Source organism: Ambystoma mexicanum, chromosome 1p, assembly GCF_040938575.1.
Source record: "Ambystoma mexicanum isolate Mex_15411 chromosome 1p, UKY_AmexF1_1, whole genome shotgun sequence".
Taxonomy (NCBI): Eukaryota; Metazoa; Chordata; class Amphibia; order Caudata; family Ambystomatidae; genus Ambystoma; species Ambystoma mexicanum.
In genome coordinates this window covers 677,488,453-677,503,891 of record NC_090921.1, presented here as the reverse complement: position 1 = coordinate 677,503,891, position 15,439 = coordinate 677,488,453, and the positions used below count along the sequence as shown (strand labels likewise).

The window sequence follows — 15,439 nt, the reverse complement described above, 5'->3', positions numbered from 1 at the left end:
GCCCAGCCAGCGTATTCAGAGAAAAATCACACACACGCCCTGGCCCAACATCAACCCCCGCCCCCTCTCCCGGCACACGACTTTCAGACACCCACGCCGGCTACGTTACCCCCTAAGCCAGTGTTCTTTCAGAGGGCGGAGCAGAATAACTGCAATGATTCTTCCCAGGCCCGACAAGCCATTTAGAAGCAGGAGGGGTCGCTTGCCATCGGGCCTGGGAGCATTGCTGGTAAAGAATGTCGGACCTTTCATTCAGGAATGTAGATAATTCCCCTCCTGCCCACACAACTCACCTATGTGTACATTACCTGGAACCACAGGCGGTCGGAGCCGGCAAAACCTGTTTTTTGTGGCTCTTGAGTAATCAACTGCTGGCTCAATACTGCCCAACCCACCTCCCCTCACCTGTTTACCTGAGTGTGTCCCTTTCCTGTGCCCTCCCCATGTACGCCTTCCCCACCACAAGCAGAGGCTGTATTTAGAGGGCTTGGTCTAAACGTGGCTTGGGAAGAATGGGGAGCGTGTGACATGTCCACGGTCCAATAAACGGTGTCAAAACGTGCGCCACTCCTAGAAGGTAGAAAGCGCTGGAAGCAGCCATTGGAAACTAAGGAGGGATGGGGAAGGGACTCAAGCAGGTAAAGAGGGCAGCAGACTGCATGAGACGATCAGTCATTAACTGTAGGGTACTGGGATAGCTGGATGGGCCAGGCCTTAACTGGTGGGGGAGGGGGGAGAGCTGACGCAGTGAGAGGTGAAGCCAAGGAGGCGGTAGGGGAGATCCTTGAAAGTATCAATGACTAATGAAGTAGTGTGCACATCTCTAGGTGCAGGATTGCTCTTAATGAACTTAAGCACAAAGGTGTGTCTGTTTAGGGGAGACAAATGCAGCTCTGGCACTCTAAGCTGCTCTACAATCAACAGCAAAAACATTGCCCTTGAGCAGTTTAGTTTAGTTTATTTATATATAGAGCGCACCGAGCCCTTAGGCAACTGGGCGCTAATCTTACATGTTACAGAAAATACAGGCATGTTATAGGCAGACAGTGAGATACAACATTTTACAGATATACACTATGTTAGGCTAAAATAATACCAGTTGCATCATAGATATATACATCAGATCTTAGAAGGGTATTTACATAAGAGAATAAGTCAGATGGTTAAACCAACGGGTTGGTGACTTGCTCATGGAGCCAAGTGTGAGCCTTTTTCTGGAATAGGTGGTAGGATGGTCCTTCTCTAAGGGAGAGAGGGAGGGCATTCCAATTTCTAGCCACTGGGACAGGGAAGCTGACCCAGTAGTGGACAGTCCCGTTCCCTGCACACCTTGAATACTGAGTAATGATCAGTCAATATTCATTCAAATTTTAAAAAGATATTTTATATTCAACATGACAAGATGTTTTGAAACAACTAATGTCTTTGTCACAATTTCTTTAATTCAACATAATCAATTTAAGTTAAAAAAAAATTCAGTTTAAGCAAAAAATTTAGTAAAAAGAGCTCAATATGTTTCGGGGTATCCCTTCATCGGTATCCCTACAAAATATCCCCACCAAAAATATTGCTGTACATATAGCGTTTGTCTCGCCATAGGCAATATTTTTGGGGGGGATAATTTGTGGGAGTGGGAGTTGTGGGGGTGTCCCCTGCACATTTTAAAATAATACGGGGGTTACAGGGGAGTCCCCCGCAGGGTCCATGGGTCAATATCAGCGCAAAAATATGGCGATATTTTTGTTTCGCAATATTTCTGCGGGGATATTAACACATGGAACCGCTTCATCAGGAGCAAGTTTTAATATATAGAGTCTTCTGCCTGCTTCAACTATCTAAAGTGTAAATTACAAAAGGTATTATCAGTATTTCCACGTATAAAGATTTGCTCCTAAATGCATATACTGTGTTTAAACCATGGTATCTGACTGCCATTCACCTGGCTGACTTTCAGAGTCGGTATATGGTGATGGGTGTGGTGACGCTGCGATAACTCTGTTAGTTTGGCCAGCTGTGTGTCCAGTTCTTTTTCAACAATCGTGATATATGCACGCTTTGCTTGGAGGATTTAATTAGATGTATCAGAGTGGGGCTCTCTTTGTGTTTCTTTGGTCCTAGGAGTTCTTTCTTTCCTTGTTCTGAGATCGCATTTTTGCTTCACTTTGGTGAGTACTTGACCGGGGTACCCTATGTTTGAATCGCTCTGTAACGACTCTTGAGCCTCTTCCTACTTTGTTTCATCAGAGACCATTCTTCTAATTCTTAGATGTTGACTATGGTAAGTCATTTTTACACTAATCACTTGAACAACTTCAAGATAATTACAACTCTATACACCAGAGCTTTTCCTTATCCACCCCCATATATCTTTCAGATGATACAGATTGTGCACCTTATAATAAGCACTTGGGAACATGAATGCTGACCCAACATTAGTTGAGATTATGTCATCATTTGGGTTCCGTGTGTTAAAATCGCGTTAAAAATGGCTGTTTACACAAAGAATCGCTGCAAAAAGGCTGTGTGTTTGCCGCCGCAATCCATGTAAAGTTTGCAGGGAACACCCCTGCAACCCCTAGACCCATGATACCATTTAAGGGGAGCGGGGGACACCCCCGCAACCCCCTGCTCCCTTTAAATGGTATAATGGGGTACCAGTTCAAACCTCAGCAGTTCTGCGAATCATTCACCAATATATAGAATACTTAGAGTTATAGTTTCGGAGAGTGAGCTGGCCATTGTGAGCCCATCTCCTTTTATTTACTTAACAGACACAGACCTTCCTTGGATCCCGAAGGACAGGATACTAACTGAGAGGTGTCGGAACAGAGCGTCTATAGACTGAACCGGTCTGCTGATCCTCATTCTCCTTGGCCCTTATCTGTTTGGAAAATGGCTCCCAGAGGCTCCTGTCTGGAGAGGATTCCGGGCACACTGGATGGGGCTGTATTCTTTGTCCATAGGGACATTGGCAGAATGGATGGACATGGTGGGCTTTATCTGTAGTGTATGGACCGACTTCATATGAGAAGGGAATGAATGGAAATCATAAAGGGAGCTTGCGTTGCTTATCCACAGCGAAAGGCCAGACTGGGTGGGTCTTGCCTCTTGTTTTCTCTAACAGTAGGCAATGGCCAGACTGGCTAGGTGTCGGTGTCAGTGAACAGAACAAACACAAAGTAAAAATACCAATTCCCTCAGCAATAAATAAAAGGGAATTGCCAATCTATGAGAATCTGCCAAAATATAAGAATGCAGCTTTATTTGTACTAATCAACCAATTGGAGCTCTACCTACAGGCCATTGCGGTTACTTTAGATGCTGAGAAGCTTTTCGACTCAGTGGAATGGCCGTTTTTGTTTGAGGTGCTGAGGAGGTTAGGACTGGGAAATTGATTTATATCTTATATAAAACTACTTTTTTCATCCCCAATAGCCAGAGTGTACACTAATGACATAGTCTCCCCCAGAAAGGTGATGGAAATAGGGACTAGGCAGGGATGCCCTCTTTCCCCATTACTATTCGCTATAGCAATAGAACCCCATGCAGAAATAATTAGAGCTAAAGATCTAGAGAAGGGGCGTAAACTGTACTCGCATAAGCTGATAATCTCGTTCTACGCTGACGACAACGTGCTATTCTGAAATAACCTGGAGGTCAACCTTGAACCAGTAATAAAGGATGTGCAAGAGTTTGGGGCTTACTCAGGATTGCGTATCAATTGGCAGAAATTAGAGATTTTTTCCTTAGCGAAACACACTCAGTGCTGGCCAAAGTTAACACAGTTTAAATGGAGAGGGGGCAACGTCAAGTATCTCGGAGTAGAGATTGCCCAAGACACAGATGTTTAGTAGAACTAAATTATGGTCCAGTAATCAAGTAATTTAGAGCCACACTGGATAGATGGCATAATCTTCCGGTCTCCCTGGTGGGCTACTAAAAATGATAATCCTGTCTAGATTCCTATACTTTTTCGTGAACATCTCCATAACATTACCCACAGCGTTTTTCTTTTTTTTAGATGTGCAGTCTATGTACACTGGGCAGATCTGGGCGGGCAAGACGGCGCATGTAAGATGGGACCCGCAAGCTAGTGTGGAAAGTGCAATAGTGACCCCATCACTCGTTTCAGCAGTGGTTGTCTCGGATTTACCCAAGAGAGGGAGAGAGGTTATTGTTGTTTCAGCAACACACAATGGATAGGGGGGTATGGTGAAGTATGCTGGCCTTGACAGACCATATTCATCCCTACTACCAGTGCAACGTACTCCCGGACTGCCTCTTACAGCCGATACATGCACACAATGGACACAATGACAACATTGGGAATAAGGTGCTTCAGGTATCTCTACCCAGAAGGAAGAAGGAACTCGCCATTGGTGGTGTTTACATACTTCTGTCTTTCTCATACATTGAGAGTCCACTTTCGCTCATTCGCAGGCTAGCCCCCGGAGTATCCTCCATTGACGGATATGATAGGCAGAACGGGAGAGAGCAGACGAATCTCAGTTTAGTATAAAGGAATCTGTGAGGGGTGGGAACTACAGTTCTCTGGGGGCCGAATGAAGTGGGAAAGTGACTTCCAAGTGCAGCTAACTGAAAAGAGGTGGAAATACATCAGGAGACATACAAAAACAATTTCACGAAAATATAAGTGAAAGCTGATCCACTACAAGTTTGTACATGGAGCCTATCATCTGACACCTAGGAGGTTGCACAGAATGTACCCTGATAGACCAGGTACATGTGGGAAGTGTGTGGCACCAGATGCAGGTTCCTACACTTGCAGATGGGTTGAGCCATTTTGGGATGAGGTGCTCAAAATAGCCTCTAGAATGATTGACATAGAAGTGGAGGTGCCGTCGATGAAGGGTTTACTGGCATGTAAGGGGAAGATCCTGACAGGCCTACAGAAATCTTGGGGTCTGTTAATGGGTTTGGCTAAGATATGTAGCCCAGGCATGGATGAAGGGCCCCACGCTTAGGGTCGCCACCTGGATGAAAAACATTGCGAAATACACAGACTTTGACTCTAAATTCTCAAAGATAGTACCAATTTCCTGCTGACCGAAAGATATGTGGTGCCTGTACAAGGCAAACCTAATAAGCAGGGAGGGGTAAGGGAGTGATGACGAGTAAACCCTGTCGGAAACCTAAACATGTGAACATTGTTAAATAATGATAATGTAGACTCACAGCTAACCCTGATGAACTGCCCTCCTGTGTTTATGATAACGACAACTGTAATGCATTCCCCTCATGAAGTTGCATTGTTTGTTTGAAAACCAATAAATTAAAAAAAGAAAAAAAGAAAAGAACAGAGGAACATCATACCCTTTAGTTCCCGCCCACTATGACCACTGATCCTCCGGAACATCATACCCTTTAGTTCCCGCCCACTATGACCACTCATCGGCAAACAAGACTCCCTTCTGGAGACAAAATGCTTCTGAACAAGAAAACACCTAGAAACAGACCTGCATGCAGAGCTCCTGGTACTTCCGGTCAAAATCAGCACAATGGCAAAGGTACCTTTTCTCTCTCCTCCATTTAACGTAATCCACCCCCAGTGGTCTAAGTGGGGGGCAGCGGTTCTCCTCTACTTTTTAAAATTAAGTTTTACTGGTCCTGTACTTTTATTGTGAAAAGAAACTGTTCGGGAATGGTTTTGTTTTACAATAAAAGCATAGGAAGAAGTTGAAACTTGCACTTTCCTTAAACAGTGGGCACATTTGTATGGGGGTTTACCTGGGAGGGGACGTGGCGATGGGTTTTGTGGGGAGCGAGGAGAGGCCAGCAGGGAACATTTTCAAGAGGGGCGACAGGTCGGATCCAGGAAATTATAGACCTATCGCCCTCTTCGACGTGGTGGGAAAGATATTTGCTGCAATAGTCTTGAGACACCTGAATGAATGGAGTTGGTTGATCCATAATCAAGATCTCTGGCAGTCGGGATTTCATAAAGGCATTGGAACGACCTTGAATGTTTTAATTATTAACACACTAAAATGTATGGTCAAGGAAAAAAAATATAACTCCATCTACATTGCGTCCATTGACCTTGAACAGGCATTCGATTCAGTTGACCGTAGACTATTGTGGAACAAACGGAGAAAATGGGGCTGCCCAAACGACCTGAGTGAGCCCTTGGAGGCACTGCACAGTGGAACAACTCTCAGAATCAGAATGGACAAAAACGGAACTCTTTCAAATAACATTGTCTCACAAAATGGGCTGAAACAGGAGTGCCGTTTGGCTCCAGCAGTATTCTGCCTATTTATTTCCAATATGCATGAAATCTTCGATGCTATAAGAAGTTTCCCACCGAAGATTGCGGGGACTTCGGTGGGCAGGTTGCTGTTTGCAGACGATCTTCTACTGTTAGACCAGACTGCGATAGGTCTTCAGCGACAGCTAAATGCATTGGAATCTTACACTCAGGACAATGGCCTAAGAATTAATCCCAAAAAATCGAAAATCCTGGTACTAGGAACCAATAACGTCAAGGAATTCAGGTGGTCCTTGTCTGGGGAAGCTGTTCCTGTGGTCTTATCCATGATTTACCTTGGGATCTCACTAAACAACAGCAGCAATAACGGTCCAGGCGTGGATAGGCTAAGAAGCAAAGTCAAGAACTTGGCATCGCAAGCACTTTTGATCAACCAACGTTACTGTTCATTTTCATGTCGACCGCTCATCGATTTCTATAGATTAAAAGTATCACCTATCTTGACCTACGCTGCAGAGGCAAACCTTTTCCTGGCCCCCGAGGTTTGGCGTTTACTGGAAGGCTTATTTTGGAAAAGAGTTTTGAGGCTTCCACCATCTCTACCCATTGAATGTGCAACGAAAGAACTGGGGTAACCTCCCTCTATACTGCTATGGTTTGAAAATCTCTGACTCTATACAGCAAGTGCCTTGTTCCTCTGGAAAGAAGTGTTTTTTTGACTATTAACGAAGCGCCGTCCACTAAACAGGTTCCCTTTCTAAATACATGGCAGAAAACTTGCAAGTGTATTTTGGACAACGTTGCTCAATCAGAAAACCTGTTAGTGACTAACCCGTCCAAGGTGAAGAAAAAACTTCTCGACTGGGATTGGATTCCGACCAGAGGACAAGCTAAATTAATTCAAGTCCCTGCCCTTGGTCCAGGAGGACTACTACTGTTGAGGCACAGTGCTTCCCTACCTAGACAAATTCCCTTCTCCCAAAGAAAGGCAACAATTCCTGAGATTCCGCTTGAACCTCTACTCCACAAGAGAAGTCATGGGAAGAAGGACCAAAAATAGGGAAGATCGGACTTTATCTTGCCGTTGTTGTGGCCAGGAGATTGAAACGTTATACCACTTGATAGTGAGCTGTACTTCATTAATATAACACTTCGAGAATTTTAAATTCAAACCCCCTCAAAAGAGGTGGTCTGTCTTAAGATGGGGAGGAAAAGTATCTCTGACTTTGGCACTGTTGAACTTTGTGAGAGAAATCTTTTTAATTTTGGACACCTAGTTCCTTTACGGCCTATGAACTCAATTCTGTACATTGAGGCCCAGTACCTTCGTTCTTAAATACTGCTCTGTTTGTACATTGGCGGTTTTTATTTTTATTTTTTCTCCCCTCTAGAGTTGATTCATTTTTTGTTTTTCTTTTCTTTTCTCTACTATTGACTCATTCTTTTCTTTATATGTGCATTTAAAGTTTTTTTGGAAACTAATTGATGCAATAAAAAATAAATAAAAAATAAAATAAAAAAAACGTTCCACCACATCTTTTCGTAGATTTCGACCACTGCCACCCCCCGCCCTTTGTTAAAGATACAGTAGTGTGCCTGGAAACCATGCAAAATAGCAGCCAGGCGCAGTGTAAATCCCAACAAGATAACACAAAATATGCCAAAACAAAGCTTTGACGACTAAAAAAACTTGAATGCAAGCTATTTAAATCCAGCACAAAACCTCCGGTTACATTAAACAATATTCACAAACACGTTAAAACAAAAAAAAATGATTTAAATTTAGTTAATCAAATGGGCTTGCGGCGGGATGGTATAATAGTTTTCTCTTATTCAATACATTTCGGGACAGATGTGTCCCTTCATCGGGAGTCCAGAGCATTCCCAGTCCAAATTACAGACAAAACTATGCATGTTGATTTCCACTCTTCCCCTGGCATCCTTTGCTGTTGAAAGCAACACTGCACTCAAGGTTTCCAATCAGCGTTCACAATGTCAAGCATAGACTCTTCCATGGACAGCCAATCCAGGCTTTAGACCGTTTACTTCTAGTCAAACGTTATGTCTGTGTACTATTAAATGCTCTACTGGTACAGCCTTGTGTGTCCACCCAGTCCGTGTGAGCAAGAGTACCCCATTGCTCTTGGACCCCGATCCTGCATATCACGATTTGCTACTTTTGTTCTCGTGCCCACCAGCCATGGTCATGCCTTAGATACAAGCCTTTGGTGAAGATTGCTTGTGGACATTGAGGCATATGGTAACAGTGGTGCAGGCCCCAAGACTTCATCTAAGCTTTCTGTTCCAGTCTGTGGCAGTGGCAGAAGCCCTTTCACAAGGCTTAATGTCTGCATTTGCAGGCCGGGATGGTGGCAGGAAGCCTGGAATGGTAGCACAGGAGGCATGTGATCGGAAGTGAGCTTTAAAAGCCTCAGCTCACTGCTGTGCATAATTGGTCATTGATGCAGTGCTGCTGTTCTGAAGGACCTTTTTTGCTCATGATTCCTGTTGATTCCCGATTTTGTGATACCAATCATCGATTCCTTGATTGAGCTTAAACTCATGAAGCAACTCACGGTTTCCTCTTAAGGAGCCTTCCTTCACACGCCTTTAGAAACCACCTAGCCAGAATACACCCAACCATGACTATCCCTACAGCCCCCCTTCAAGTCTACCCCAACTCTCTCCTTTCATCAATGTTACATGTTCCCCATTAACTGTACATGTTAACTTTTCCCTGCTACCCTAAATGATAAGCTGGTAAATGCTATGTTGTGAGAACTGTTCCTCCCTGTATGCTCGTAATGCTGTAACCCCTGCTGACAAAGAACGCTCTGTTACTTCCAAAAACAAGGATTGCAGTCAGGAGGTACTGTGAGAAACCTAGGGGTGTTCTGACATCTACTCCCCTGGGATACTCTATGCAGGTGGCCAGGGAAAGGCCATCGCTTTTGGATCCTGCCCCTGGAGGCGGACAAGCGAGGGGGGATCACCTGGATAGAAGGTCCTCGGGGATTGGAAGTGGGGGGCCCATAGCTGAGACACAGTGTTCCACATCTTTCCTTTCGGAAGACACCCCAATACCAGGAAAGGTTATGGGATACTGTTCAACTGGTTTCATGGTTTCTGAGAAAGGTAGGAATCCCTATCACACCGGATATGTTAAAAGGAAGAGAAAGGATAGGGGTGAGGTACATGGGAATAGATTCCAGTATCCCCCGTATCCTCGGGATAGTCAACCTGATCTTTTCCTGACCTTTACGGGTCATTATGAAATGTTTACACTTCACTCCCCTCTTAATGTATTACAATATTGAAATGAGGAAGAAACAACTGGGAGCTGTGAATATTACCTCCATTGCCTATTCGAGTACTGGGACGAAGTAGAGACCTGAAGTTCAGGCATGTCCCGTTGATTTACTTAATTAAGGTCATGCAAGGCAAACCTGTGGAGTCATCAGCAGCTGTCAGTCAGACCGGGGAAGCCTGTAGAGCAGAAGGACCAGAGTGGAAGCCATATGGGAAGAGAAGCCGAGACGCCAGTATGCTTCAAGAAGCCATGTGAATCCCGTTGCATGGTGAATGCTGTTAGGAGGTCCCACAATGGAGTTAGGCAGGCAGCAGGCACTGCAGGAAGGCGAAGCTCCGCATAACAGCTGGCGAGTGCGAAGTGGAGTGTCTGGCTATTTCGCTGTCCTTCGGAAGAAGAAAGAAGGAGCCATTGATACTGGTTAAGTGCCTGGGACACTTAAAATACCTGATGCGCTCGAAGGAGACCAAACAAACAGTAACGGTCAATAAAATTAAATGAACAACATTCCTTATATTGAATACCAAACTGAATGAAACAAGTGAAAGTAACTTGGTGTATGGAATGAAACAAACTACATTGCTTCTAATTAAAATCTAATTGAATGAAATAAGTGAAAGGAACTAATGGTGAATACCAGATTGAATGAACTGAGTAAAACTCACCATTATTGAATACTGCCTTGATGGAAATATGTAAGCTGTCCTTTATTGCAATACAGAAGCTAAGATATATTGAATTGCATGAAAACAACACCTATACTAAACTGAACTATGTATCTGAATGCAAAGATATAAGGAAAACCTCCATTGATGAACAATGAATTGAACATCAAAAATGAAGCTAAACCGAAGGAATGAAACAAAGGTGGTAAAGTTGTGAAACTGCACTTTAAGAAACTGTTGAATCAAATCTTGAACTTGAAAGAAACCTGTAAGTTCCTGGTTGTGTGACCTGTAATGGCTGAACTGTGTGGTCTGAAACGGTTGTAGGTCAATTGGTCGAATCTAAATGGTCGACAGGAAAAATGGTCGACACCAAAAGGTCGACAGGTCAAATGATTGAATATTTTTTTTTTTGTTTTTTCACTTTTTTTTTTTTGGGGTGTCCCCCCAACTCCCTTTTTTTGCTAAAAACCCCTTTTTTTTCCTAAACGAAAACCTAAAACAAATATATATGACTAAAAAAAAAATTTGATCATTTGTCCTGTCGACCAAATTGTGTCGACAATTTGTCTGTCGACCATTTGTGTGTCGACCATTTGACTAGACACCGTCTGAAACTACACCTTGACCAGAGAACTTCTTTATGTCAAAAAGGAAGCTTGCTGAAGTGAGAGCAGGAAACCAAATATTGATAAACATCAGACGTGTGGAAGGGAACCCTGAGTTATACAAGTTCAGTTTAAAGACTAAAAGCTTCAAGATATATTCTTTTGATATTAACATTAAGCGTAGGGAAGGGAACCCTAAGCTTTGATATCCCCGAGCTGTGTTATCTTGGAATTGTGAGGAACTTGGGGAAGGGCATCCTGACCTTTATAGAACTGTATTTCATGTAATGCTCAAAGGAGGAGAAATTTAACTTTGTGGTGAACTTATTGACATTTCAGAGAAAAAGCTGACGAATAAGCTAGAGATGGAAGTAGATCAGAACTTTGTTTGGAACACTGCTTAAGTTATGGTCAATGTCCCTACACATTGTTTTCAATTAGTTGTGAGGGCAAGTATTGGATTTGGACACAGACAGACTTTTACGTTGAACTTACTGGCACTGACGTCCCTTAGTTTATTTAGGTAAGGAAATCCCACCTTAGAATAGGGCAAGTTAGACCTTACTCCATCCTGACATTTTATTTTTGTTGATTTATTTATTGTATTTGTTTGTACGCCCAAACCCAGAGGTATCACAGCGTATTATTGGCAAAATGAAAGAACATGCTGGTTACAAGGAGAGAGCATAGTACAAACAAGAACCTAATGACAGTGGTGGACTCGTATTAACAGTAATGAAATACGGTCGCAAAAATATAGTTACATATATATACACATTGTAGGTAGGTTACAGAGACCCTGCAGTCACAGTTGGCAGGGATACGTATATGTACAACAGATTCCAGTTACAGTTAATAAAACATTTTCTTTAATAAAAGATGGTTCGACTTTGAATCTGTTGTCTGTGTCTCCTTCCATGATCCCAACCTCACAGTACCCACAATTAAATAATAAATAAAACATGACTTGGATCTGCTTTTTCAGTGCAATTTGTTCCCTGAATAGGAATTGTTTGGCAGCGCCCCCTTGCTCCTGAACCAGTGCTCTTGGCATAGCACTGTGAGTTGTGATCCCCATTTCCTGAGCTTGTAATGCCTGTCGCATACAGCTGGTTCAGTTCTAATTCCCCTTTCCCTACTCCTCACCCCTTTCCTGTTTCTCTTTGTAGGGCAAGGTAGTGGGGTTTGTTGTTGGGTAAGTGTGTTCTGCCCTGCTTCCTTGGTTCCTACTCCTCAGCCTCTTCTTTTTTTCCTCGTGTAGGGGAAGGTAGCTAGGTTTGTTATTAGGTTGTTGTTCTGTAACCTGCTTCCTTGGCTCCTACTCCCCAGCCTCTACACTTTTCCCTGTGTAGGTAAAGGTTAGTGGGGTTTGTTACTGGGATGCTGTTGTCTGCCCTGCTTCCTTGGTTCCTACTCCTCAGCCTCTTCTTTTTTTCCTCATGAAGGGGAAGGTAGCTAGGTTTGTTAAGGGGTTGTCTTTCTGTAACCTGCTTCCTTGGCTCCTACTCTGTAGCCTCTACACTTTTCCTTGTGTAGATAAAGGTTAGTGGGGTTTGTTATTGAGTTTGTGGTCTCTGCTCTGTTTCCTTGGCTCCTTTTCCTTAGCCTCTTCCTTTTCCCCTGTGTAGAGGAAGGCAGTGGGGTTTGTTATTGGGTGTTGTTCTGTTCTCTGCATCCTAATCCTCAGCCTCTTCCCCTTTTCCCTGTGTAGGTGAAGATAGTGGGGTTTGTTATTGGGACTGTGCTCTCTGCTGTGCGTCCTTGGCTCCTACTCTTCAGCCTCTTCCTTTTCCGCTGTGTAGGGGATAACAGTGGGGTTTGTCATTGGGTTGGTGTTCTCTGCCAGGCTTCCTTGCTCGGTACCCCTCAGCCTCTTCCTTTTTCCCTGTTTAGGGGAAGGTAGTGGGGTTTGTTATTGGGTTGTTGTTCCCTGTTCTGCCTCCTTGGCTCTCACACCTCAGTCTCTTCCCTTTTTTATGTGTAGAGGAAGGTAGTGGGGTTTGTTATTGGGTTGTTGTTCTCTGCCCTGCTTCCTTGTCTCGCATCCTTCCTTCAACCTCTTCCCTTTTTCCTGTGTAGGGGAAGGTAGTGGGGTTTCTTATTACGTTGTTATTCTCTGCCCTGCTTGCTTGGTTGGTACTCCCAAGCCTCTTCCTTTTTCCCTGTATAGGGGAAGATAGTGTTTTTTTTTAATTGGGTTGTTCTCTGCCCTGCTTCCTTGGCTCCCACTCTTTGAGCTCTTCCGTTTTCCCTGTGTAGGGGAAGGTAGAGGGGTTTGTTATTGCGCTTTTCTTCTCTGCACCTGCTACCTTGGTTCGTACTCCCAAGCCTCTTCCTTTTTCCCTGTATAGGGGAAAGTAGTGGCGTTTGTTATTGGGTTGTTGTTCACTGCCCTGCTTCCTTGGTTCCTTGCTGATGTGTAATGTTTTGCTTGCAGCTGTATAATTATCTGTATTTTCTTTCTGTCCTGTTAAGCTCTTACTTTGCACCAGTATTAGTCTCATTGTGCACTAAGTTCTCCGCCCTTTCTTGTCATACTGCCTCATCACGAGTTTGGCGGTAACCCTTAAATGCAGCGCTAAGGTTATTACCGCTGCATTTAAGGGTCCGTCAAATCACGGGCTTGGCGGATTTACCCCCAGCTCTGAGCTGTGGGCAAATTCTCTGTGATTTTGCAGATTTTCAGTGCTATTACCGCTGGTGGCAATACCGCCGGCGGTAATAGCGCTGAACATTCCCCATTGGGCCCAATGGGGGATGGGAAATTCCCGAATGGGCCCAATGGGGAATGGGGATTCACCGTTCCGCCAAACCCGTGATCCGGCGCTAATAGCGCTGGGGGGTTGGCGGTAACGCTAAAAGCCTCTGCAGTAATACCGCCGGGGTTACCGCCCAACTCGTGATGAGGCATAAGGCCTCGTTACACGTAAAATCATATATATATATATATATATATATATGATGGGCACCATCCCATACAGGTCAAGACAATCAATGTTTCCTGTATGATAAATAGGTTGTCCCCAAACAACAAATCAATTGTATTATACAAAGACATACAGAATTGCATCAGTGTATACCAAAAACATGCAAAACTTGTCTCCAATCTGACCATAGTAGTACTACTATGACATTGATTGTCTTGACCTGTATGGGATGGCGCCCGTCATATATATATATATATATATATATATATATATATATATATATATATATATATATATATATATATATATGATTTTACGTCTACTAAACCTATATGCACTTTAATTGGATATGTGTAATATTGATTGTGTTTTTTTATGCTGCTTTTATCATGATTTTTGTACTATGTGTAATAGAATTGAATACGTGTTTATTAAAGATTAATTGACAAATAATTTTATTCGCCTTGACCTGGTCTATCTACCCATCCAGCACCTACTCAATGAGCATTTCATTCGGTTGATTGATTCAATGGTTTGATTCACGTGAACCTCCCTCCCTTTCTTGTGTTTATTGTTCTGTGCTTCCCCTGGGTTCACATTGTTGGGGACGCCTATCCTGCAGACCAACCCTTGAGCATTCGAACAAGGCGATATCGTCTGTGTAAGAAATCCAGGTGAGTTGAACTAATAATTTGAGAGAAATCAATGAGGTCTTGATCAAAAACTCACCCATGTCCGACAAATATAAATTGAATAAAAGATGGCCCAGTATGCACCCCTGTCTAAGGCCTGTGTAGGTGTTTACTGCCGTAGAAAGCGCCCCATCACAATTAAGCCTAATGTGCCACTTAGTAATTAAATACAATTTTATCAGGATGTTTAGGGGGCTTGGGGAGATGTTTCATGATTTTGGTGCATGCCATAGGTTGCCCCGGTTAATGGCATCAAAAGAAAGTGAGAGATCTGCACTTGCCACAAAAATATCCGACGCTCCTTTTGTACCGGCCAAATATTGAAATGAATCCATAATCACCCCAGGCAGGATTCTTCAAACACCAGCCCTAAATCCCATTTGTGAAAGTTTTAAGATCCCTGTTCCTTCTGCCCAAGATGTTAATTCTCGCAATACTAATGAAGCAAAAATCTTAGATTCACCGGTATTTACGGGGATGCATATTATTTCTTTTTTTGTACACTGGAATCATGTGTGCCACGTGCATATATGGGATTTGCTGGTGTTGAATTTTATTTGTAAAGTGTGGCCCAAGGCTCAAGGTTTTCCTTGACCGCACATTTACTCAGTCATCCTCGACAAACTGCCCTGGATGTATTGGCTTTCTTAATCATGTATAACACATCATGCTTACCGAATGAAATAGACCGAAAATCCATGTTTGTATTCACTATCGCATCTAATTCTGGGGATGCAAATAGTGTGTTAAAATGTGTGATGCAAACCGATTCAAGTATATGATTTGCTTCGGTCTCCAGATGAAAATTATCTTGATCATTTTGCAGGCCAGCATTGTTACACCCTTTTCATGCTACACCAGTGACTTAATTTGCTTCACCTTATTTGTATATCTTTGTTTTAATTTCCTAATACTTTCACCAACGTCTTGTCCTGCTGTAGCCAGACATTTATAGTTTCCAGTTTGAATTCTCAGTTCTTTTTTATTTTGCTGAATAACTTGATCTGA

The 15,439-nt window shown here is 43.2% G+C and overlaps 1 protein-coding gene across 5 annotated transcripts in view; it reads right to left on the bottom strand.

Moving 5' to 3' along the window:
• Positions 1 to 15,439, bottom strand: part of ANXA9 (annexin A9) — a 197,406-nt gene that overhangs the window by 140,373 nt on the left and 41,594 nt on the right. The window contains exon 1 of one of the 5 annotated variants that reach the window (XM_069649762.1): positions 9,676 to 9,925. The exons of the other annotated variants lie outside the window; for them this stretch is intronic. The gene's annotated coding sequence lies outside the window, so the exon portion shown is untranslated. Of the gene's footprint in view, positions 1 to 9,675; positions 9,926 to 15,439 lie in introns of those variants that run through there. 5 annotated transcript variants of the gene reach the window in all.